The sequence below is a fragment of the Narcine bancroftii genome, chromosome 1 (assembly GCF_036971445.1).
Source record: "Narcine bancroftii isolate sNarBan1 chromosome 1, sNarBan1.hap1, whole genome shotgun sequence".
NCBI lineage: Eukaryota > Metazoa > Chordata > Chondrichthyes > Torpediniformes > Narcinidae > Narcine > Narcine bancroftii.
This window is the reverse complement of record NC_091469.1, coordinates 463671348-463695557: the sequence shown is the minus strand read 5'-3', so window position 1 is coordinate 463695557 and position 24210 is coordinate 463671348. Positions and strand designations below refer to the sequence as shown.

Here is a 24210-nt window from a genome sequence, read left to right as displayed (position 1 = left end):
AGAGGGTCATGTGGTTTGGCAAGCAAAGAGAAAAAAAACAGGCGACAAGCTGGCAAGCTTATGGAAAGCCCAATTTTGGAAGATGGCCTGGTCAAAGTCCTTGTAGTACATGCAAGAGGAGAGGACTGGCTGCCTAATGTTTCACATGGAATAAGGGAAAAAAAAAGGAACTCTGTGGTGACCTGAAAGAAAGAGGTTATCATCTGGAGAACCCTGAAGGAGAAAGTTTCATCAGCAAGACACTGGAATGGCTGATTAAAAAGGCATCAGTTGTGGATGTCATCGTACAACAAATCTCTCTCTGAAAACCAACAAGAACCTTCCTGAGTGGTAACAATTTACCTTTCAAGCACCAAAGCCCGGTGAACTTTATAAATGTTAAATTCTGTGCACAATATAGTAATTACCTCCAACCAGTGAACTTAGAGGATTGAGAAGTGAGATTGAACTGTGAACCAAAGAACTCTTCTGAACTTACACACACATACACGTGCGCTTAGAATTGGAAGGAGGTTAAGTTAGATTAGTCAATAGCAATAATTTAAAGTTTGATCCTGTTTTCATGTTTAAAGATAATTAAAAGCAACTTCTGTTTAAGTAAACATTTGTCTTGGTGAATATCTATTGCTGCTGGGTTTTGGGGTCCACAGGTCAAACAATGCACTGTAAAACCCCTGGTATGCAGCACCAATGGGGATTGGTAGATGCTGGATAAGTGTATTTGCTGGTTACTTGAGATTACCTGTTGCATGATTGGTGACCTAACCACTAGGGGGAAGCAGTTTTAAACTTTTGTGTTTTTTATCTGTTTATTTTCCGCAATTTTTTTTGCTGGTTGCTGGAGGCTGCCGGTTGCTTGAATTCTGGATAACGGGTATTTTACCGTACTTTATCTTGCAAAGCTAAAGGCTCAAGTCTGAAATATTGATCATGTATCTTTATTTGTGCTATATCCCAACAATGAAGACGCTGTTTACATCCGGTACCGCACGGATGGCAATCTCTTCAATCTGAGGCGCCTGCAAGCTCACACCAAGACACAAGAGAAACTTGTCCGTGAACTACTCTTTGCAGATGATGCCGCTTTAGTTGCCCATTCAGAGCCAGCTCTTCAGCGCTTGACGTCCTGCTTTGCGGAAACTGCCAAAATGTTTGGCCTGGAAGTCAGCCTGAAGAAAACTGAGGTCCTCCATCAGCCAGCTCCCCACCATGACTACCAGCCCCCCCACATCTCCATCGGGCACACAAAACTCAAAACGGTCAACCAGTTTACCTATCTCGGCTGCACCATTTCATCAGATGCAAGGATCGACAATGAGATAGACAACAGACTCGCCAAGGCAAATAGCGCCTTTGGAAGACTACACAAAAGAGTCTGGAAAAACAACCAACTGAAAAACCTCACAAAGATAAGCGTATACAGAGCCGTTGTCATACCCACACTCCTGTTCGGCTCTGAATCATGGGTCCTCTACCGGCACCACCTACGGCTCCTAGAACGCTTCCACCAGCGTTGTCTCCGCTCCATCCTCAACATCCATTGGAGCGCTCACACCCCTAACGTCGAGGTACTCGAGATGGCAGAGGTCGACAGCATCGAGTCCACGCTTATGAAGATCCAGCTGCGCTGGATGGGTCACGTCTCCAGAATGGAGGACCATCGCCTTCCCAAGATCGTATTATATGGCGAGCTCTCCACTGGCCACCGTGACAGAGGTGCACCAAAGAAAAGGTACAAGGACTGCCTAAAGAAATCTCTTGGTGCCTGCCACATTGACCACCGCCAGTGGGGTGATATCGCCTCAAACCGTGCATCTTGGCACCTCACAGTTTGGCGGGCAGCAGCCTCCTTTGAAGAAGACCGCAGAGCCCACCTCACTGACAAAAGGCAAAGGAGGAAAAACCCAACACCCAACCCCAACCCACCAATTTTTCCTTGCAACCGCTGCAATCGTGTCTGCCTGTCCCGCATCGGACTGGTCAGCCACAAACGAGCCTGCAGCTGACGTGGACTTTTTACCCCCTCCATAAATCTTCGTCCGCGAAGCCAAGCCAAAGAAGAAAGAAAAAAAAGAAACCAGAAAGAATAGATGTCATCTCGGTTTAATATCTCATTCAAGAGATATCAGATTGAGGGGGGAATTTATTGACTGCAGTGGACAATCAATCAGCATTCTTTGCTTTCTATTTACAATTGTCATTCTTCCTTGGCCATGCAGGAACAAACCAGTGAAAGTTGAGATATGCATTTATGAAGTGCTCAAATACATTAAATTGTAATATCACACTTACTTTAAGGCGAGTTATTCAGGTTGATGAGTGAAAACATAATGAACCTGGTTCCAAGTGAGAAGAGATGAAACATGCTATCTCCCCCAATATATCTGCATTCATTTAATTAATTTCTATTCTTTTATGAAGTGATTCATCACAGCAATATAAATGATATTTTGAAAGATCACATTTATAGAACAAAGATTGGGTTATCGAATTCAATCCAACAGTTGAACTCTGTCTAAATATTAGCCTATGTACTAATTACAGAATAGTGTGGTGAATAACTTGTTAGTTTTTTTTTAACTTACTGAACATTACTTTTCCTCTGGTCTAATCACAAATCTTGGGAAAGTGGTCATTTGGATGTCATTTTGAAGTTCTCAAGCAGTTAGCATTCCTACTGACACAAAAGCAAAATATTATTCATGTTGGAAGTTGATAATAAATTTTTGATGCAGGGTTCCGTCACAAAACATTTGTTTCCTCTTTGCCTTCCATAAATGCTATGAGTCCTGCTGAGATCCTCCAACAATTTTGTCCTTTTCTACGATCACAGCATCTACAGACTTCTGTGTTTCACTTCTCAACGAGCTCAGAAAGTCAGATAGTATCTATGATAAGAGAAGATGTGAAAATGTTTCACAACCTCTTTACGTATTGCTGCTGGTGACTTTCAAAATTTCAGAAGTCCTGTGACCCCATTAATTATTTGCCAAAATAATGGCACTCAAAAATCCACACCAACCTAAAACACTTAGTTAAAACAGCATTAGATTTGTCCTTCAGCAAGCAGAACAAAATGTGTCATGAAGGTTTCAATAGTTTTAAAGAGGAGAGGAAGATGTAGGACATGTAGACTGATAGAGCAGTACATCGCCAAAGGAGGTCAAACAACTCACTGATTCAGTGCTAGTTCTTTAAAGAGCAAGCACATCTATTCTTTCACCTGCTCATTCTCTATAATCCTGAAAATTATTCTCTCTCAAGCACCTATCCAATTTCCTTTTGAAGAAACGAATGTATTCTGTTATCAACAAACTTATAGGCCGTCAGCCCCCTATACAAACAACTACAAAAGCCTTATCTCATATAATCTTTGTATCAAATATTTTGAATGCTGCTATTATATCTGCTTCCACCATGGCACATGGCAGCCTGTTCCAGGCACTTAATGTTCTCTTACCATTCTCTTACCAGAACCAAAATCAATTCTTATTTATTCCATTTATCATATCCAACTGACACCTTTTGACTGTTGTTGGTCTGGACTCCTCTCCCTCTCATTCTTCCCCCTTTTTCTCCCCAATTTTAATTCAGATTCTTGCCTGCATTTTGCTTATACTTTGAAGGGCTATCTATATCTCTACATCCCATACGGCTGAATTCCTGCAGCATTTCTGTGTTTTAACTACAATCGCAGTGTCTTCAGACTTTCATGCTTCATTTACCATTCTCTGTTTAAGATATTTGACCTGCACCTTGAATGCATATCCTCTGGTGAGTGGCATGTTTTACCCTGGGTAAAATGTTCTAATCGTCCACCCTATCAGTGTCTCTGATAATTTAATAAACCTCTATTAAATCTTCCCTCAGCCTCCCCAGCTCCAAAGTTAAAGAAACAAGTTTGCACAACCTCTCCGCAATAACTCATACCTTTCAAATCAGGAAAAATCTTGGTAAACCTCTTCTGTATCCTTTCCAAAGCCTCCACATCCTTCCTTTAATGGGGTGGCCAGAATTGCAGCGATCAAGACTGGGGTTTGAATCCCATGCTGTCTCTTCCCCCTGTGTCTGCATGGGCTTTCCCCAGAGGCCTTGTTTCTTCTAACCATTTGAAATATACCAGGGGTTGTAGGACATTAGGGTGTAATTGGGTGGCACAGCCTCGTGGACTGAAAGGGCCTGTTACCATGCTGCATTTCTTCTTTTAATTTAAAAGGTCTGGAGCCAAATAGTTCTGACAAATATCAAATGGGTATAAGGGAGAATATTACTGGCAATTAAGTGCTGTGACGAATGTGCTATGTTTAATCTTTAGTTTAATATTAAACTCTAATTCATATTTATATGACTTAGGTTATTTTGTGGGATTGGTTTCAGGGAACAAAGACAACATATTTGCATTTTAAAAACAGAGAGAGAGAGATTCTTTCAAGATGGCAGCTGAATCATCTCAGAGACAGAAGTCTGCTGTGACTACAGATGAAGCAGAGAGATGAAATATTTTATGATGGTTCTTGAGATACTGAGAACAATGGACTGTTATCATAAGAAGCATTTGCCTGGTCAGTTCTAGACAACTTGGAAGCAGGAGAGAAACATCAAACAAAGACAATTGCTTTGATTTTTTTCAAGTTTGGGAAGACAAAGATTACATTATGGTTTTTAGCATGAAGATATTAAAAGGTTCAGAAGAACTTCAAAGGCATTTATGAAGTCATATCATGTGACATGAAAGATCTGTATGGGATATATTATCAAAGTCAGGCATTTTTAAATCTGAAGAAGAAGAAAGCGCCATCCAGTATTGACAGGATTGAAAAAGCAGCCAGAAATCCCTTCAAATGAAGGAAGGCTGCCTGGGTTCTCCTTAATAAAAGGAAGAACTCCAAAAGTGGTATTATAAAATAAATAGCCACTCAGACTGCTTCATCAAGGTACCATGATGAAGGGTTCAAGCCTGAAACGTTGGGTATGTATCTTTATCTTTGCCATATAAAGTACACTTTTTGACCTGCTGAGTTTCTCTAGCAATGCGTTTTTGCAATAAACCAGAAACTTAAACTGGTCCAAAGTTTGCAGAAGATATGGCACATGCTTTATAGTGTATTATGTCTTTCAGCTTTAAATTTTTTTGTTCCCTCTGCAGAACAAGTGGTTTTTGTTACATCTTCATAAATGGCAGGGGCAGCTTCTTAACCAATGACATTTTAAGGATTGATTTTTTTAAAAAACAAAGACCAGAAAATCCTGGAAAAGCTCAGCAGGTCAGGCAGCATATTTGTGGAAAGGGAAACAGAGTCAATGCTTCAGGTCAAAGGTCATCCGTCAGAACTGGGAGAGGGGGTGAAAAGTTTAATTTGCAGTTAGACAATGGAAAGACCAAGAGAATAATTCTGAAAAGGGGTGACCAAATGGTTAATGTGATCCCTGGATGAAGTTTATCCTTTATCTGTGCTCTGTGTTGTTAGCAGCGTATACTGTAGGTGCCCAAAGGGGTCAAGTTCAACTGATGGAGAGACAGAATCTGAGCCAAAACCAGTTTGATGACTGGCAGAAATGGACAGTTCTGATGCAGCTAAAAAAGAATGAGCTACCGACACTATTGAACTAGGAGGGCTGAAGAAACATGGAACTAACAGGATATAACAGGTAAATCAAAACGGACAAGTTACAACCAAAATACCCATTGAAAGAGACATAGAATAGTACTGGCTCTATAGCCCTCAATGTTGTCATGTTGTCCCGACCCATATATTCCTTAAAAAGTAATAAACAGACCCTACCCCATAACCCTCTATTTTTCCTTCATCCATGTGCCTGACTAAGATACTCTTAAATGCCCCCAATATTTCAGCCTCCACTATCATCCCTGGCAAGGCATTCCAGGCACCCACAACTCTCTGTGTAAAAAAGTTACCCTTAATGCCTTCCCTAAACTTCTGTGACAGAGTATATAGATATGTTTTTGGGAGATAAATTGGGAAAGGTTTGTTAGAGTAGGTTACATACAAACACTTTAAAACAGATCTTAATTGAAATACTGGAGTTCTGCCCAATGCTAGATATAGCGGGGCCTCAGAGCTTTTGCAAGAGCTTTCAAGAGTGCTCAAGGGGCTTCACTAATGGATTGTTGTGTACGAAAGGCAAAAGATGAAAGAGCATGTCTGAGCTGCTGCTGTCTGCAGGAGAGCTTGTTGTTCTAAGACGGTCATGTGGTTTTGCAAGCAGAGAGGGTCAAATAGGCTTTCTCTCAGAGAGTGAGATAAAGATCACTTCTAGAGTGTTACAGCCACCTGAAGGAGCTGGGATTGGAACAGGACAGCTGTCAAGCTTGTGGACAGCCCGTTTGTAAGACAGCCTGGTCAAAACCTTTGTGGTTCATGTAAGAGGAGAGGACTGGCTGTCTAATGTTTCACTTGGAATAAGGGAAACAAAAAGGAACTCTGTGATGATCTGAAAGAAAAAGATGATCATCTGGAGAACCCTGAAGGAGCAGATTTCATCAGCAAGACACTGGAGTGGCTGATGGAAGTACATCAGTTGTGGATGTCCTGGAACAACAAATCAATCTCTGAAAACTGACAAGAACCTTCCTGAACAGTAACCATTTACCTTTCAAGCACCAAAGCCTCGTGAACTTTATAAATGTTAAATTCTGTGCACAGTATTAGAATTGCCTGCAACCAGTGAACTTGAACGAATGAGAAGTGAGATTGGACTGTGAATCAAAGAACTGTAAGAGATCAATAACACTGATCTAAAAGAAAAGTGAGGATTGTGAGAGATGAATAAAACTGATATAAAAATATGAAGATGAGGAAACTAATATAGATATATGGTAAATGAATAAAGCCAGTATGAACAGGATAAGAAATGGATATTAGAATGTAGGAAGCAGTCAGTCTGAGTAAGATAAGGGTCTTCTAGCCCTAGATAGAATTAGCATGTTTTGCATATATAATTAATAAGCCCTAGACAGTATTAGCAAGTTCTACATATGAAGAGGTTGTAGCCCTGAGAGTTGGGAAGGTGTAAATTAGAACAAAGACAGGTTTGTGAATAAGGACAATGAGGATAATGACATGATGAGACACCGACAGGATACCCCCTGCTCCTCCAAGCTCACAGAAACAGCACTTAGGCAGGCAGGATTGCCTAATGCCAAACCTATCCAGGAGGCAGAAGAATGTAAGGGGGAGGGTATTCCTATATTGAAATGAACTGTATAAAAGTTGGGTGAGCCCCAGTGTATGTGTGTATTCCCAGGGTAAGGGGAAGCACCCAACTTTGCATTGTTGTATAATAAATGTTCTTTGTTCTCAATTTTTGTCTCGAGCAATTTCTGTGAAGGTACTTCTGTTTCTAACAGAACTTTTCTGAACTTACACACACATTACATACATGTGCACTTAGAATTAGAAGGGGGTTAATTTAGGTTAAGTAAGTCAGTAGAGATAATTTAAAGTGTGATTTTGTTTTATGTTTAAAAATAATTAAGAACAACTTTTGTTTAAGTAACTATTTGTCTTGGTGAATATCTATTGCTGCTGGGTTTATTGGTCCTCTAGACTTGTAACACTTCCATCCCTTAATTTTGTATGTACATCCTCAGGTGTTTGCTATTTCTGCTCGATGTTCACCCTATCTATGCCTCTCATAATCTTGTAGACCTCCTCTCATCCTTCGATGGTCCAAAGAGAAAAGATTCCAACTCTGCTAACCTTGCCACATAAGATTTGTTTTCCAATCTAGGCAGCATCTTCGTAAATTTCTTCTGCACCTTCTCCATAGGTTCCACATCCTTCCTATAATGAGGTACCAGAACTGAACAATATTCTAAGTGTGGTCTCACCAGAGATTTGTAGAGTTGCCACATGATCTATCTACTCCTGAACACAATCCCCCTTTTAATCAATCCCATAATCCCATAAGCCCTCTTAACTAACTTATCAACCGGTACAGCATTTGAACCCCAAGGTTTCACTGTTCTTCCACACTCTTAAGTAACCAACCATTAATGCTGTACTCAGTCTTTTGGTTTGTCCTTCCAAAATGCATCACCTCACACTTATCTGGATTGAACTCCATCTGCCACTTTTCTGCCCAACTCTGCATCCTGTCTATACCCCTTTTTAACATTTAACAATCTTAAGTTCCCTCCACAACTCTTCGAACCTTTGTGTCATCTGCAAATTACCTATCCTTCCACCTCTTCAGCCAGGTCATTTGTAAAAATCGCAAAAGAGAAGAGGGCCCAGACAGATGTTTACCAAACTCCACAAGTCACCAAACTCCTGGCAGAATACTCTCTTTCCACTAACACTCTCTGCTTTCTTCCTGCAAGCCAATTTGTTATCCACACAGCAAAGGTTCCACTAATCCAGTGCTTCATAACTATCTGGATGAGATTCTTGAGGGGGACCTTGTCAAATGCCTTGCTAAAATTGATTTAGACCACATCTACCACCCTATCCTCATTTCTTACCTCCTCAAAAAGCTCAATTAGGCTCGTGAGGCATGACCTTCCCTTCACTATCCTTGAGTTGACTGTACTTCTCCAAATGCTCACAGATCTCATTCTTAAGAATTCTCTTCCCCAATATTTTGCACACCACTGACGACTCACCAGTCTATAATTCCCAGCATTCTCCCTAGAACCTTTTTTTAAACAAGGGGAGTACATTTTCCATTCTCCAATCCTCTGATGACTCCCCTGCCATCAAAGAGGATTCAATGAACATTGCAACTGCCTCAGCTATCTCTTCTCTCTCTTCCCACTTCAACCTGGGGTATGTTGTGTCTGGCCCAAGGGACTTATCAATCTTCCTTAATCTCCCTCATTCTTAATCTCCACATTGTCCAGCACACAGGCCTGTTCTGTTTTGACCTCACCCTGACCAGGGTCCTTTTCTTTTGTGAATACTGAAGCATAATATCATGTAGGACCTCCCCAACCTCCTCTGCCTCACAGCACATGTTGCCTCCTTTATCTTTTAGTGACCCCCACCTTCATTCTCATTATCTTTCTGTTATTAACCAAAGGGTTCTCCTTAATTCTACATGGAAAGGCCTTCTCATGCTCCCTTCAAGCTCTCCTAAGTCCTTTCTTAAGCTCCTTCCTGGCTGCCATATATTTCTCACGAGCCCTTCCTGCTTCCTACTTCCTGTATCTAACATCTGCTTCCTTTTTCCTCTTGACTATCTGCCTCACCTGTTTCATTAGCCATGGTTCCCTTTTCCTACCATGTTTCAATGGAGAAAACCTATCCTGAACCCAGCACAAGTGGTCCCTAAACTTTTACCACATTACTTCTGTTCTTTCACCTTTGAACATCTGTTTCCATTTTTACTCCTGCCTCATCCCTTCATAATTGGCCCTTCCCCTGTTAAGGACATTCCCATTTTGTTTAATTTTATCCTTTTCCATGGCTATGCTGAAGCTCAGGGAGTTGTGGTCACTCTCACCAAAATGCTCCCTCTCCAAGAGGTCCACCACCTGACTCACTTCATCGCCCAGAACTAGACCTAGTATGGCTTCTCCTCTCATCAGTCGGTCCACATACTGTGTCAGGAATCCTTTTTGAATATACCTGACAAATTCAGCCCTATCTATCCCTCTTGCAGTTAGAAGGTGCCAGTCAATATTAGGGAAGTTGAAGTCACCCATAACTACAACCCTTCATTTCCTGCACCATACCAAAATCTGCCTGCTTATCTGCTCCTCAGTGTCCTGAGGGCAATTTGGGGGCCTATGGACTAATCCCAGCACAGTGATAGCTCCCTTGCTATTTCTGACTTCCACCCACACTGACACTTTTTTTTAAAGACTTTATTTAAAATTTTATAACATGAATACAATAAAGAATTACATTTAAATAAAAATAGAAAAAAAGAATTTAAAAAGGTATGATTACAATATTACATCAGAAAACTACACAAAATAACCCACCCCCCGTTAATTGTAATACAATATTAATAGTCTAACTTAAAATTAGTCCAACCCTCCCCCCAAAATAAAGAGTGAAGAGTTAATAAAATTGACAATATTATATATATAAAAAAATACCCACTTACAATAAAAAGAGATAAAACTTAACCTAAAACAATTCTAACAACAACAACAACAAAAATTGTCAATACTAAAATATCACACTTAAACATATATTTAAATCAAACTTAAATGCATATAATTAGCAAACGGAGTCCACTTTAACTTATAAAAAGACATCTTATCCTGAATTGAAAAAGATATCCTTTCCATAGTCAAACAAAATTTCATTTCCAAATACCACTTATCTAAAGTTAGTATATTTCTACCTTTCCAAGTAAGTGCTATACATTTCTTAGCCACAACTAAAGCTAAATAAATAAATGAAATCTGATAATCTTCTAAACCTAAATCGATTAATGATTGCATGTTCCCTAATAAAAATATATCGGGATCTAATACAGGATGGATATTATATAAACTGTTAAAAACAGATTGAGTACCTTTCCAAAACTGTTGCAATCGATCACAAAGCCAAACAGTGTGCAAAAATGTATTGGCCGTCTGATCACATTGAAAACAAGAATCCAACTTACTAAAACCAAATTTTTTTAATTTCTCCGGCGTTAAATATAGCTGATGAATAAAATTATAATTAATCATCACTAGTCTAGCATTAATTAATTTCCGAATACTATTCTGACAAATTTCCATCCAAGCTTCTTCAGCTATTTTATGTCCTAAATCTTTTTCCCATTTCAACTTATCTTCATCCCAGTCTTTTTTACTATCAATTTCTTGTAAAATACAATACAAATCAGATATATATCCCTTTTTTGGTATTGAAAGTACATATTCTTCAAAACTAGATTCAGGCAATAAAATCATATGTCGACCACATAACTGTTTTACAAAAGATCTTAATTGATAATATTATATAGAATTTGCACTAATATCATATTTCCTTTGTAATTTGTCAAAGGAACAAAAACAACCTTCAGAAAAACAATCAGATAATGTTTTTATTCCCTTCTTTTCCCATTGTTTTAAAGTGGCATTAGAGACCGTAAAAGGAACAAGTTGATTATTATATAATGGCAATCTTCCAGAATATATATTTTTAAATCCCAATTTTTTAAGTTTACTTGTCCATAAATTCAATAAATGTTTCAATATTGGCACATCATAAGTTCGTAATAAATTTTTATTCCATCGAAACAAAAACTCATGAGGAAATTTTTCTAAAATAACCGCCATTTCTATCTTTACCCAACTAGGTGGGTCGTCCATATTCATTAATGCACTAAGAAATTTGAATTGAGCTGCTTCATAATAATGCTGAAAATTCGGTAATCTTAAACCTCCAAATTGAAAATCCCACATCAATTTTCTCATTGCTACTCTCGGAAATTTTCCCTTCCATAAGAATTCTCTAATCGCTTTATATAAATCCTTAAAAAAACTTTTTTAAAAATAAGGAATTGATTGAAATAAATATTGTATTCTAGGAAAAATATTCATTTTTATGGTATTAATCCTCCCTAGTAAACCCAAAGGTAGATCCCTCCACCTAATCAAATCTAATTTAATCCTTTTTATTAAAGGAAAATAATTAATTGAATATAATTCTTGAAATTCCATATTAACATTAATTCCTAAATATTTAATTTGTGTAGTCCACTTCAAATTTGTAATATTTTTATATATTGAATAATCATCTTTACAAATTGGTAAAATTTCACTTTTAGCCCAATTTACTTTGTAACCAGATAATTGGCCATAAATTTCTAAACATTCTTGAAATGCAGGTAAAGAAGTATCCGGATCCACCAAATATAATAAAACATCATCAGCAAATAAATTAATCTTGTATTCCTCATTCAAAACTCTCATACCTTTAACATTTTCATTTTGACGTATTAATTGTGCTAAAGGTTCAATAACTATAGCAAATAAAGCAGGAGACAACGGACATCCTTGTCTAGTAGATCTTGTCAAACTAAAAGATTCTGAAATTTGGCCATTAACAGCAATTCTAGCCTTCGGACTATTATATAAAGCCTTTATCAATCCAATAAATGAAGAACCAAAACAAAATTTCTCAAGCACCACCCACACTGACTCAATGGACACCTTCTGCAGAGTCCTCCCCTTCTATAACCATGAATCTCTCCCCAACCAGTAATGCTGCTCCCCCTCCCTTTCTATATACTTTTTCTTTTTAAAATATTTTTATTAACAAGCAAAAAAGGGTACAATTCAATGAGGTGATATGGACAGTTACACAACCTTAAAAAGTATTCCGTATAGCAAAAACACACGTGAATTATTAATTATATCCATAATTCACATTCTGAATAATATATACCCTTTTTAGAAAAAAAATCTAATAATAAAAAAAAAGAAGAAAATATTAAAGGAGAAAAATCATAAACTGCTTTGCCAGATGTTATATATGATTGGAATTGAAGGAAAAATCAAAGGCAAAAAAAAGAGAAAAATAATATAAAGATCGTGGTAAAGATACAAGTCAGAAAATGTAATTACACTGAAGTAAAATTTTAAAGTAAGATAGTGAGTCATAAATTACCCCCTTAAGTTCTGGAACTTATTAATTGAATAACAAATCTTTTCCATATTGAAACAAGACACGATGTCACGCAACCACTGATCATGAGTGGGTGGGGCAGCGTCCTTCTGTTTAAGTAAAATCACGCGCCTTACCAAAAGAGACCCAAAAGAAATAGCGTGCCTCTGAACCAGAGACAAAGAATCATTCCCTCCCATTGAACTGAAGAGTTCCACCAAAGTTAAATCTATCTTAACATTTTTTGATAAAGTATGGAAAACATCTCACCAGTATTTTCCTAGACCAAGACAAGGCTAGAACCTAATGACACTTCTATGCTCTTACACCTGTCACACCAAGGGCTCACAGCAACTTCCCATCCTATTCCTTTTAAAACACCTAAACCCCAGTACCTGCATCAGCCAATCCTGCCCTTCCTCCAGCCAAGTTTCAGTAACAGCCACAACATCGTAGTTCCGCATATTGAGCCATGCTCTAAGTTCATCCCCTTTGTTCCTAACACTTCTATCATTGAACTAGACACATTTCAACTCCTCTAACTGGCTACATCTATGTTTTGTCCCCTGCCTGCCCTTCCTACTCAGAACACAGAACATCATGCTTTTGTCCTTCTACGCTAACCTCTGCACTCACATTCTGATTCCCACTCCCCTTGCTAAACTAGTTTAAACCCTCCCCAACAGCTCTATCAAACCTGACAGCTGGGATATTGGTCCCTTTCCAGTTCAGATACATCCTTTATGTACAGGTCAGACCTCCATGATCCAGAAATCTGATGCCCTGCCCACTGCACCAACTTTTCAGCCATGCAGTCATCTGCCACAACTTCCTGTACCTACTCTCTCTGGCGCCTGGCACAGGAAGCAATCATGCGGTTACCACCCTAGAGGTCCTGCTTTTTAACTTCATACCTAACTCCCTATATTCCCGCTTCTGGACCACATCCCATCTATGTCATTAGTCCCCACATGGATTATGACATATGGCTGCTCACCCTGCCCCTCCGGAATGCTATGAACTCGGTCAGAGACATCCCTGACCCTGGCACCTGGGAGGCAACATAACATCCGGGAATCTCAATCTCATTCACCAATCCTCCTATCTGTTCTCCTAACCAAGGTGTCCCCAATTACCATAGTTATCCTCTTCTCCCCCCCCTCCCCCTCACTGAACCCAGAGGCCAGCCTTTGAACCAGAGACATGAATACCATAACTTGTCCCTGGTAGATCATTTCCGACCCTCCCCAATAGTATCAAAATCAGTATACTTGTTGAGAACTGTCAGAGAGGTGCCCTGCGCTATCTGCCTCTTCTCCTTCCCTCTCCTAACCGCCACCCAGTTATATGTCTTCTGACTTTTAAAGGTATCTATCTCACTGAAACACCTCTCTATCACTGCCTCTGCCTCCTGAATGATCTTGAGTTCATTCAGCTCCAGTTCCTTAACATGATCTTCCAGGAGCTGGAGCTGGATGCACCACTCGCAGGTGTAGTCATCAGGGACAATTGTGCTGTCTCAGATTTCCCACATGGATCGGACCATTAGATTGCCTGAGCTGCTGTCTCCATGAACTCTTCCTAATTTAAATTCAAGGAGCGGAAAGGGCAAACTGAATTATGGAATAAAGAAGGAAAGAAAGTAACACTGATTGATCTGAGAAGATTTTGCTTCATGTTGCAATAAAACTATTATTTACATTATTCGCTTCCTTGTCAGGAGAGGTTAATTCAAATTGGAAAAAAACAATTATTACATACTTAAGAGGGTACAAACACTTAAATATCACAATTAACATACTGTGGCCTCTCATTTGAAAATCTGAAGATCCAACATTTTTATTGAAATAGGGTGGTTAACGAAGCTCTGCCTTTGTGAAAGGTGAACAGTGGAATACCAGAACTGGGCCAAAAAATTACAACAATTCACAACCCTCTCTACATCTTTGAATGATCTCACTGGCCATATTCATAATGATAATGTTTGTCCAGATATCTTCAGATCAATATGCCTGTGCATCTACAAAATAGCTGTTTTTAAATAGCACTGAACACATAAATGAGCATGTGTACGTGCATGCGCATGCGTGCACACACACACACACACGCACATACACACACACACACACCTTCCCCAACCCCAATTCACACACACACACACACACACACACACACACACACACACACACACACACACACACACACACACACACACACACACACACACACACACACACACACACACACACACACACACCTTCCCCAACCCCAATTCTCACTCATAGCTGGAGAAACACAACTTAACTAAATAATTTCCATGTCATATTTTACTGTTGTATATTTTCTCCATGCTTTTTGAATTACAAATATCTTTATTATATCAACTGAAAGGACTAGAGAAATAGCCCTATGTTAAAAACTTCATGCATGCGCACCACTGGAAAAAATTGTATGTAACGCAATGTCCAGATTTGAAGGTTGGAAATGTGTTGGGCAATTAAGTGGAATGCATTTTTTTTTTAATTTAGACATACAGCGCGGTAACAGGCAATTTCGGCTCGTGAGTCCGTGCTGCTCAATTTACACCCTATTAACCAAAACCCCCGGTATGTTTTGAACGATGGAAGGAAATCGTAGACCACAGAGATGATCCACGCAGTCCTAGGGAGAACATACAAACTCCTTACAGACAGCGTAGGACTCAAGCCCCGGTGCCACATTACCACACCTGATAGCTGGCACTGTAAAGGCATTGTGCTAATCTCTACACCAACGGACCTACTCATTGAAGAACAGTATGCAAAATACCTCAAATAGAATCTTAATTATCTCAAGTTGTTACAAAATAATTTTGATAGATATAATGCATTGTCAAGATATTACTTAACTTTATAAGAGCATGATAAGGGAGTGAAAAATCTTCAAAATTCCCCCCCCCTTCCTACCTGACACCTTGATAAGCCAATTATAGCATAGTTACTTTTAATAAGTGGCATTACAGGAAATTATTGTCATTCTCTTGTTAAAATAACACATAATCATCTGCAAGTGAATTCAGAATTGGCAATCAGCATCTCATTAACTGCAGTCAGTTCAGAAAGAAGGCTGCAATCTGCAGGTGATAAATGACAGCTAAATTACTGCAAAAGAGAAAGGGAAGTGGTACAGGAAATCAACAAGATCATACCTCATTTCACCTCACATTATAAAGTGTGGAATGAATGCAATGCACAGGATAAACTACACATAGCTGACACAAGCTGAAACATGCTATTCTTTTTCATTTTAAATTTAAATTTAGACATACAGCACGGTAACAGGCCATTTTGGGCCACGGGTCCTTGTCACACCATTTACACCCATTAACCTCCTCCCCTGGAATATTTTGAATGGTGGGAGTAAACCAGAGCCCTTGGAGAAAACCCATACAGACACAGAGAGAACATAATGTGTACAGGTCCAGAGGACCCTAAAATCCAGCGGCAATAGAAATTCATCGACAAATGGCTACTTAACAAAAGTTGCTTTTAATTATCTTTAAACATGAAAACAGGATCAAACTCTAACTTATTACTATTAACTTAACTTAACCCCCTTCTAATTCTAAGCACAAGTGTAAGTAATGTGTGTGTCAAGTTCTTTGATTCACAGTCCAATCTCACTTCTCACACCTCCAAATTCACCGGTGTCAGGCAATTCTTATTTAACATTTACGAATCTTCATCAGGCTTTGGTTGTTGAAAGGTAAGTGGTTATCACTCAGGAAGGCTCTTGTCAGTTTTCAGAGAGGGATTTGTTGCTCATTGGACACCCACAACTGATTCCTTCCGATCAGCCACTTCAGAGACTTGCTGAAGAAACTTGCCCCATCAGGGTTTTCCAGATGATGACCTCCTTCTTTCAGTTCACCACAGAGTTCCTTTTCTGCTTTCCTTATTTTAGGTCAGCCATCTCCTCTTGTATGGACCCCAAGGGCTTTGAACAGACTGAACTAAGAACTCAAAATATTCAAAATCGGGGTTTCAAACAAGCTTGCCAGCTGCTGCTGGGACTTGTAGAACTGAGTTCTTTCTGTCTCTGCCTCTCTCTCTCTCTCTCTCTCTCTCTCAGAGAAAACTAATTGAACCTCTTATAACAGCAAACTTCATTCAGACGGACTTCTGCACTGGACCCAATCTTCTGAGTCTGTTCATCTGTTGCTTTCTAAACAATACTCCATTACTCCAATTAACACCTACCTGTGAAGTCTCTATAGGCATTCTTGAATGTTTTTGCAAAGACACTCGGAGCCCTGACTGTCTGGCTTGAGCAGAGCTCTGGCATTTTACTTTCTTTTCTTTCTTTTCCAATCTTTTTATTATTATTATAATTTATAAACACATACAGTTCAAAGAGATATGAAAAATACATAGTAAATAACAAATTAATACAGAGATATTAAACAATAATATTTCAGAATAAAAATATATCATAAAAATTTTTTTTAGATCAGTTTAGAGTATGAACTATCTCTAAAAAAAATGATTTAATTAATAAAAATATATAAAAAAAGAGAGAAAAAAAACCCCAAAAAGGAAGAAAAAACAAATCTGAATTAAAAACTAAAAAAAAACCTACCGATATAGCTAAACCACGCCGATCACTCCAATCTCTTCTAACAGCCCAATTATCATACATAATCATAAAAAGAAAACAGAGCCAGATCAACTCACCACAAATGAAAATATTGAATAAATGGTCGCCAGGTTAACTCAAACTTAGAAGGGGATTCATAGACAGAGTTTCTAATTTTCTCTAAATTTAAACATAGTATAATTTGGGTAAACCATTGGAAAACAGTGGGAGGATTAACCTCTTTCTAATTCAATAGTATAGATCTTCTAGCCATTAGTGTAAGAAAAGCAATCATACGATCCGCAGGAAGAGATAAATAAGTCAAATCTATCATAGGTAATCCAAAAATTGCAGTAATGGGATGTGGTTGTAAATCAATATTCAAAACGGTAGATATAATGGAAAAAAATTCCTTCCAATAATTCTGTAAAGAGGGACAGGACCAAAACATATGTGTAAGGGAAGCTATTTACAATTGACATTTATCACATATAGGATCGATATGAAAATAAAAGCGATGGAGTTTATCTTTAGACATATGAGCTCTATGAACAACTTTAAACTGTATCAGTGAATGCTTTGCACATAGAGAAGAGGAGTTTACCAGTCGCAGAATTTTATTCCAATTTTCATTGGAAATATGAAGGTTGAGTTCTCTTTCCCAATCATTTTTAAACTTTGAGCTCTGGCATTTTAAATGAGATCTGTTTTGAAGTGTTTGTATTTGTGTGTGACCTGCACTAAAAACCCCAAAATGTAACTCTCCCAAAATTATATCTATATACAATATAAAATATGACATAATCTGTCACAATACAAACTCCTTACAGACAGTACGGGAATCGACCTCCATCGTATTAAAAGTGCAAATCTCGTACACCATTACAAATTCATCAAAGCTACAGAGAAAAGGTTACAGAGTTGGAGATAAGAGAAGAATGTTGCACTAGTGATGAGGGAGAATGTCACAGAAGTATTCTGAGAGGATATCTCAGGGGAAACATCCAATGAGGCTTTGCATAGAATGAAGAAATAAGAAAGAGGGTATCACTTTGATTGGAGTACACTGTAGGTACCCCAATAGTCAGCAGAACTAATAATGTAGGGAAATGACAGGTAAGTGTGGGAATAATGAGGTTGTAATTGTGGATGATTTTAACTTCCATAATAATGACTGGAACTGCCTTAGTGTTAAAGGATTGGATGGAGCAGAATTTGCAAAGTATGTTTGGGAAAGTTTTCTGAAGCATTGTGTAAATGTTGCCCCACCCCCCACCCCAAGGCAAGGGGTACACTCAATCTCCTCTAAAAAAATAAACCCAACCAAGTGTTGAGTTCTCAATTTGATTTATTATTTAATGACCGTGATCCTATTTGTTTCAAGATCGTCATGGAAAAAGTTTGCACTGGTCCTCAAATTAAAAGCTGAAATTAGGAGAAGGATAAAGGGAGATCTAGCAAGTGGAAGGCTTTTAAAAGAGATAAGAAGAGTTTGCAGCCAGCATGGCCCAGTTAGTATGAAGGCAAGGTTGACAAGATAAGCTAATGTTGGTTATATTTAGAAATACAGCATGGTAACAGGATATTATTGCTCATAAGCCTGCATCACCCAATCACCCAGCTCAGTGACTGGCTACATCAACAAACACATTGAGGATGTCACCAAGATTAAATGCTTCACAACCAGGGCTAACGTGAAACCATGGTTGGATGCAGAGTTTCAGACACTTCTCAGAGCTCCTGATGCTTCCTTCAGGTCAAGGGATAAGATGGCCCTAAGATCACCCAGTATTGAACTCTCCCATGCAATCAGGAAGGCAAAGCTTGGGTGCGCATAGGAGATCTGTAGACAGCTGTGTGGCTTTGGTGACATGAGACACATGTTGCAAGTCATCAAAACTACAGCAGACCTCAGGACAACCTTATGAATCAGATTTCAGATTCAGATTTCAGATATATTATCATGGCATCACATACAACCCTGAGATTTTTTTTGCAGAGAGCAAAGCAGAATTACCACTTATTGGTAGTGCAAAAAATAAACTGTATACATGTAAACAAATAAAGAACTGTCAACCGATAATGAATGTAAACAAACTGACTGTGCAATACAGAGAGAATACAAAAAGAAAATCAATAAAGTGCACAAGAGTCCTTAAATGGGTCTCTGATTGAGTTTGTCATTGAGGAGACTGATGGTGGAGGGGTAACAGCTGTTCCAGAACCTGTTTGTGTGAGGTTTGTGGCATCTATGCCTCTTTCCTGAAGACAGAAGTGAGAACCATGCATGAGCTCGGTGGTGTGGACACTTGATGATCGCTGCTGCTCTCCGACGGCAGCCTTCCCTGTAGATGTTCTCGATAATGGGGAAGGTTTTGCCTGTGATGTCCTGGGCTGTGTCCACTACATTTTTAGGGCTCTAAGCTCAGGGATATTGGTGTCCACTTACCAGTCCATGATGCAGCCATCAGCATACAACTTTTCCAGGGTTTCAGGTGTCATACCAAATCTCTGCAAACTTCTGAGGAAGTAGAGGCCCTGATGTTCTTTCTTCACAATGGTATTGGTGTGTTTGATCCAGGAAAGATCTTCTGAGTTAGTGACTCCCAAGAACATCAGGCTTACCATCTCCACCTCTGATTCCCCCAATAATCACTGGATTGTACACCTCTGGCTTTCCCTTCCTGAAGCCAACAATCAGCTCTTTAGTTTTGGTGACACTATGTGCAAGGTTGTTGTTGGTGCATCATTCAACCAAGTTTTCAATTGCCTTCCTGTGTGCTGACTCATCACCTTTATGCATCCCACTACAGTGGTCTCATTGGCAAATTTGTGGATGGTGTTATTGTCATATCTAGCCGCATAGCTGTAGGTATAAAGTGAGTAGAGCAGAAGATCAAGAATGCAGCCCCATGGATGAAGACTGTGGAGGAGAAGTTCTTCCTAATCCTCACTGATTGTGTTCTGGAGGTGAGGAAATCCATGATCCAATTACATAGTGGGATGTTGAGTCCCAGCTTTTGGAGGTCACTGTCAATGGAGTCAAAGACAATGACTCCAATGACCAATGACTTGGTCTTGGATTCAAAGGCAATCAGACTGAACATATTTTATGCACAGTTTATAAATGGGCCCCCTGCATAGCTGTGCAGAGGTGAGGAGAACCCTATCTAAGGTGAATTCACACAAGTCAGCAGGACCAGACTTGGTCAGGTATGGAAGGACTACACAGACCAACTAGCGGAGGTTCTTACAGACATCTTCAACTCCTCACTGCAACAGTCCATCGACCCCACAAGTTTCAAGACAACCAACATCAGCCTGGTACCAAAGAGGGCCACAATAACAGGCCTCAATGACTACTGCCCAGTGGCACTGATCTCCACCATTATGAAATGCTATGAGCATCTGGTGATGGAACTCATCAAAGCACATCTCTCAAAGACATTGGACCCATTTCAATTCACCTACAGATGGAACTATTCTACTTATGATGCAGTAACCTTGTCCCTCGACTCCAGGGGTCTCCAAACTTTTTAGACCATCCACCCCTTCAGGAACTACATGGTCTCTTTGACCCCCAGGCATGGAATCCTGGCAGGTTGTTGGGGAGGTGGGGTGAGCTGAGGAGGGTGGCCAGACATCCAATTTAGGCTGAGCAGTCCAGCTTATAACCTGTCTGTTCTCTCTGTCCAGTGCCACCACGAGCCGGATGTTAAGGCAAATTAAGGCCAGAAAGGGCACTTCCCGGCTGAATGCAATGTCCCGGGGTCCGCAGGCCATGCGTGGTTGGCTGGTGCATGCGCGATGTTGGGGGAAAGTGTGATGGTGGTGCACCAAGGTTCATGGCAGGTAAGCCTCCCCCACCCCCTGTGCTGGACGGTTGGGGGGTATGGAGGTGCTATCTTAAATTGACTCCTACCCCCTCCCCCTGGTGTTATCAATCCCCTTTTGACCCTTTAGATGGTTCCCTCGACCCTTAGGGGTTGATATTGTTCACTTTTGAGACCCCTACTCCACTCCATCCTGACCCACCTGGTGAATGATGCCAGGCTGCTGTTCTTCAACTTCAGCTCGGTGTTTGCTACCAGAGGCTGGTGCAGAGACTGCACTTGTTTGGACTCAATACCCTTCTCTACTTAAGCTGGTCCAACTCCCATTCCTGCAATCACCCATTCTGCTCCTATTGCATGCTCTCCCTTCCCAGAGACAGCAGAGGGGTGAAACTATTGGTTGTTATGTGAGGCCAGATGTGGACATTGCGAGCTGGGAGGCTCCAGCTGCAGGTGATTCAGCCATGTGGATGCTCGAGAGGGCAAGCGTGTGAGGGGAACAGGCCGTATAGGTCTCTCTGAGCCTCCCGGGATGCCCTGTTAATTCATACCTGCCAGGTGCAGGGAAGCATAGAGGTGTGTGACACCATGAATGGTGTCCCATAGGGCAGCTCTCAGATGCCAGGAGTCCAGGAGATGTTGAGCATGTATCTGAAGCAGTATAGCTGTGTGCAGATTGGCCATTGTATCAGTGACTAAAACTGTGAGGTGGTGGTGGAGGTTGGGCCACCCGATGGTGCACTGTCTGTTCCATTGACCCTCCAAACACACTGCTCTATCTGGGTCTTAGACGGGTGTCGAATTGAATGGTTTCACATCTCCTTGGCTGCAAGGCCTCCATCTTTGGCTGCTCACTGGGGAGAAACCTGAAACTCTGCAGCACCTGCATCTCTTTCAACGGGTGCCAACAACTCCCGACCAATGCAGTCCACTCTGTAGTCCTGTCCCTCCTGCCTCCTGCAGCTGACTGTACAGCAAGATCCCAAAACTAGGTGACCAAATAATCTTTCTGGCAGTAATGATGGTAGGTACTGTGCAGGACAGGGCAACTTCACCACATGCTATCACATAAGACACCTTGAACAATTGCAAAGAGAAGCAACTTCGCAGTGGTCTGGCAGTCCAGTGATGTGGCCTCAACATGACTCTCCAGCAGTGTAAATCTCCCAGCACTGGGGATTTCGGGTCTTTTCCAGCAGTGTAATTTATTTTACCTGCCAAGCTTAATATTGTTTGCCCCTCACATTTTTCTGTATGGCGCCCACAACCAAAAATGTTTGGCCACCCCTGTTGGAGAGCATTGGAATGGAGGTCAATCCACAGGATTATTAGAGTCCATCACTGGGGTATCCCTCTCCACCACTGATGTGATCTATCAGGATTGTTATATGAAGATGGCTCACAAAGTCATTCAAGCTGCACATCACACCTCACACTGCTTCTTTCAGGTACTCCCATCCGGAAAAGGATGCAGGAGTATCAGAGCCAGAACCACCAAGTTGAGAAACAGATTCTTTCCATAGGCAGTGAGACTGCTGTGCGACTCATGAACCATTCATACAACCTTTCCAGTCTTTACCATTTATTTAACAATATGTTTATAATGTACATACATATGGTGATACTACAGTGATGCCATTATTCCATTTGTACTATGTCTCTGCGTATGGCTGGCCTGCCTCCTCCCTGTAACTCCTCCCCTTTGGAATTCCCCAATAAAGGCAAATACACCCAAATCCCTCCTCCAACATGAATCCTGGAATCGGGCCATTAACATGTGTCAAGTCTTAGGATAATAAAAGCCTATCATTTTGCAACTTCAGTCGAGTTATTATAGGTTATCAATTTTATTATCATAATTTTTTAAACTGCAATGGACAAGTTGCTGAGGCCGGACAAGTTAGACATTGATCCACAATCACCCAAAGCCCCAGACCAATTCAAGCTCTGGCTATTCTGTTTTAAGGATTTCTGCTCACCTCCACTCAAGTCGTGGGATCTGACGACAACAAGCTACATCAGCTAAGATCAGAGATCAGCCACCGTGCCTACGTGATCATCAGCGGCTACACGATGTACAAGGAGGCCATGAACAAGCTGCAAATCCAGTACAGGCCTGGGATGAACACAATCTATGCCGGCCACACACAAGCAACAACATGGTGAGCCCCTCAAGGAATACTTTTTGGGTCCTGCGTGAACTCGGGCAAGCCTGCGGCTGCAGGGATATTAATTACTGCAGATGTCTGTATAGATGAGCCTGATCGGGACACCTGTGTGGCAGGTGCCCGATTGGACTATATCTGCCAGCAACTGCTGAAACTAGATGAACTGACTTTGCAGAGGGTCTTCAAGGTGTCCAAAACGTTGGATGTCGCCTTCAGTAATACGGACTCATTCTCCTCTGACAACTTGTGCATCTCATTGGAAATGCAGGCACTGCCATCTTGGGACGTGGAGGTCCCAGGCCGCCAACTTCACTTCTACTGCCGGGCACCCAAATTTCTATTTCTGCAGCCAACAGAAGCACCCTTGGAAGTGCTGTCCAGCCAAGGACGTGGTAAGGTCAGGATGTGGGAAGGAGTGACACCATCCTAAAATCTGTAAGTTCGAACTTTCTCCTCTTCCTAGTAGCGCCACTTGCGGGCAGTGGAAGCTGCCGCCATCATGGTCAGCCTCACTTCTGTCGTCACTTCAGTTCCCAAGCGACAGCATTGTGTGCGTGCTATGCAGGCCGTCACTTTGGCCATCGTCACTTCTGGAGCCACTTCTGCCCCTGAGCAATAGGACTGTGTGTGCGCCATAGAGGCCACCACCTTACCAGCCTGGTTCACAGGGGCCATCTTATCAGGTCGGATTGGACAGCGATTCCAACAATGACCAGGTACTGGCATCGATCATACTTGACCAGGACAGTCCCCACCCACTAGCCCTTTCGATGATGGAGGTCGGGGTAAATGGTCATCTAATTAACAGTCTATTTGATAACGGAAGCATGGAGAGTTTTGTATATCATGCAGGACTATTTTCTTATGGTGAGTCTGATGAGTTGCAATATCTCAATAGCCTCCAGGTCCCAGACAGCTACTGCATGGTGACTCTTACCGCACATGGCACAAGCTACAAAAACATTAAGCTGCTTACCATGCCACAGCTCTGCGTGTCTGTGATACTGGGATGGACTTCCA

General features: G+C 40.7%; 1 long non-coding RNA gene across 1 annotated transcript in view; it reads right to left on the bottom strand.

Annotated features, from left to right (window-relative positions):
- Nucleotides 1-24210, bottom strand: part of LOC138753770 (uncharacterized) — a 62869-nt gene that overhangs the window by 900 nt on the left and 37759 nt on the right. The window contains exon 3 of the long non-coding RNA XR_011351422.1: nucleotides 2586-2674. This is a non-coding gene — a long non-coding RNA (uncharacterized lncRNA). The remainder of the gene's footprint in view (nucleotides 1-2585; nucleotides 2675-24210) is intronic.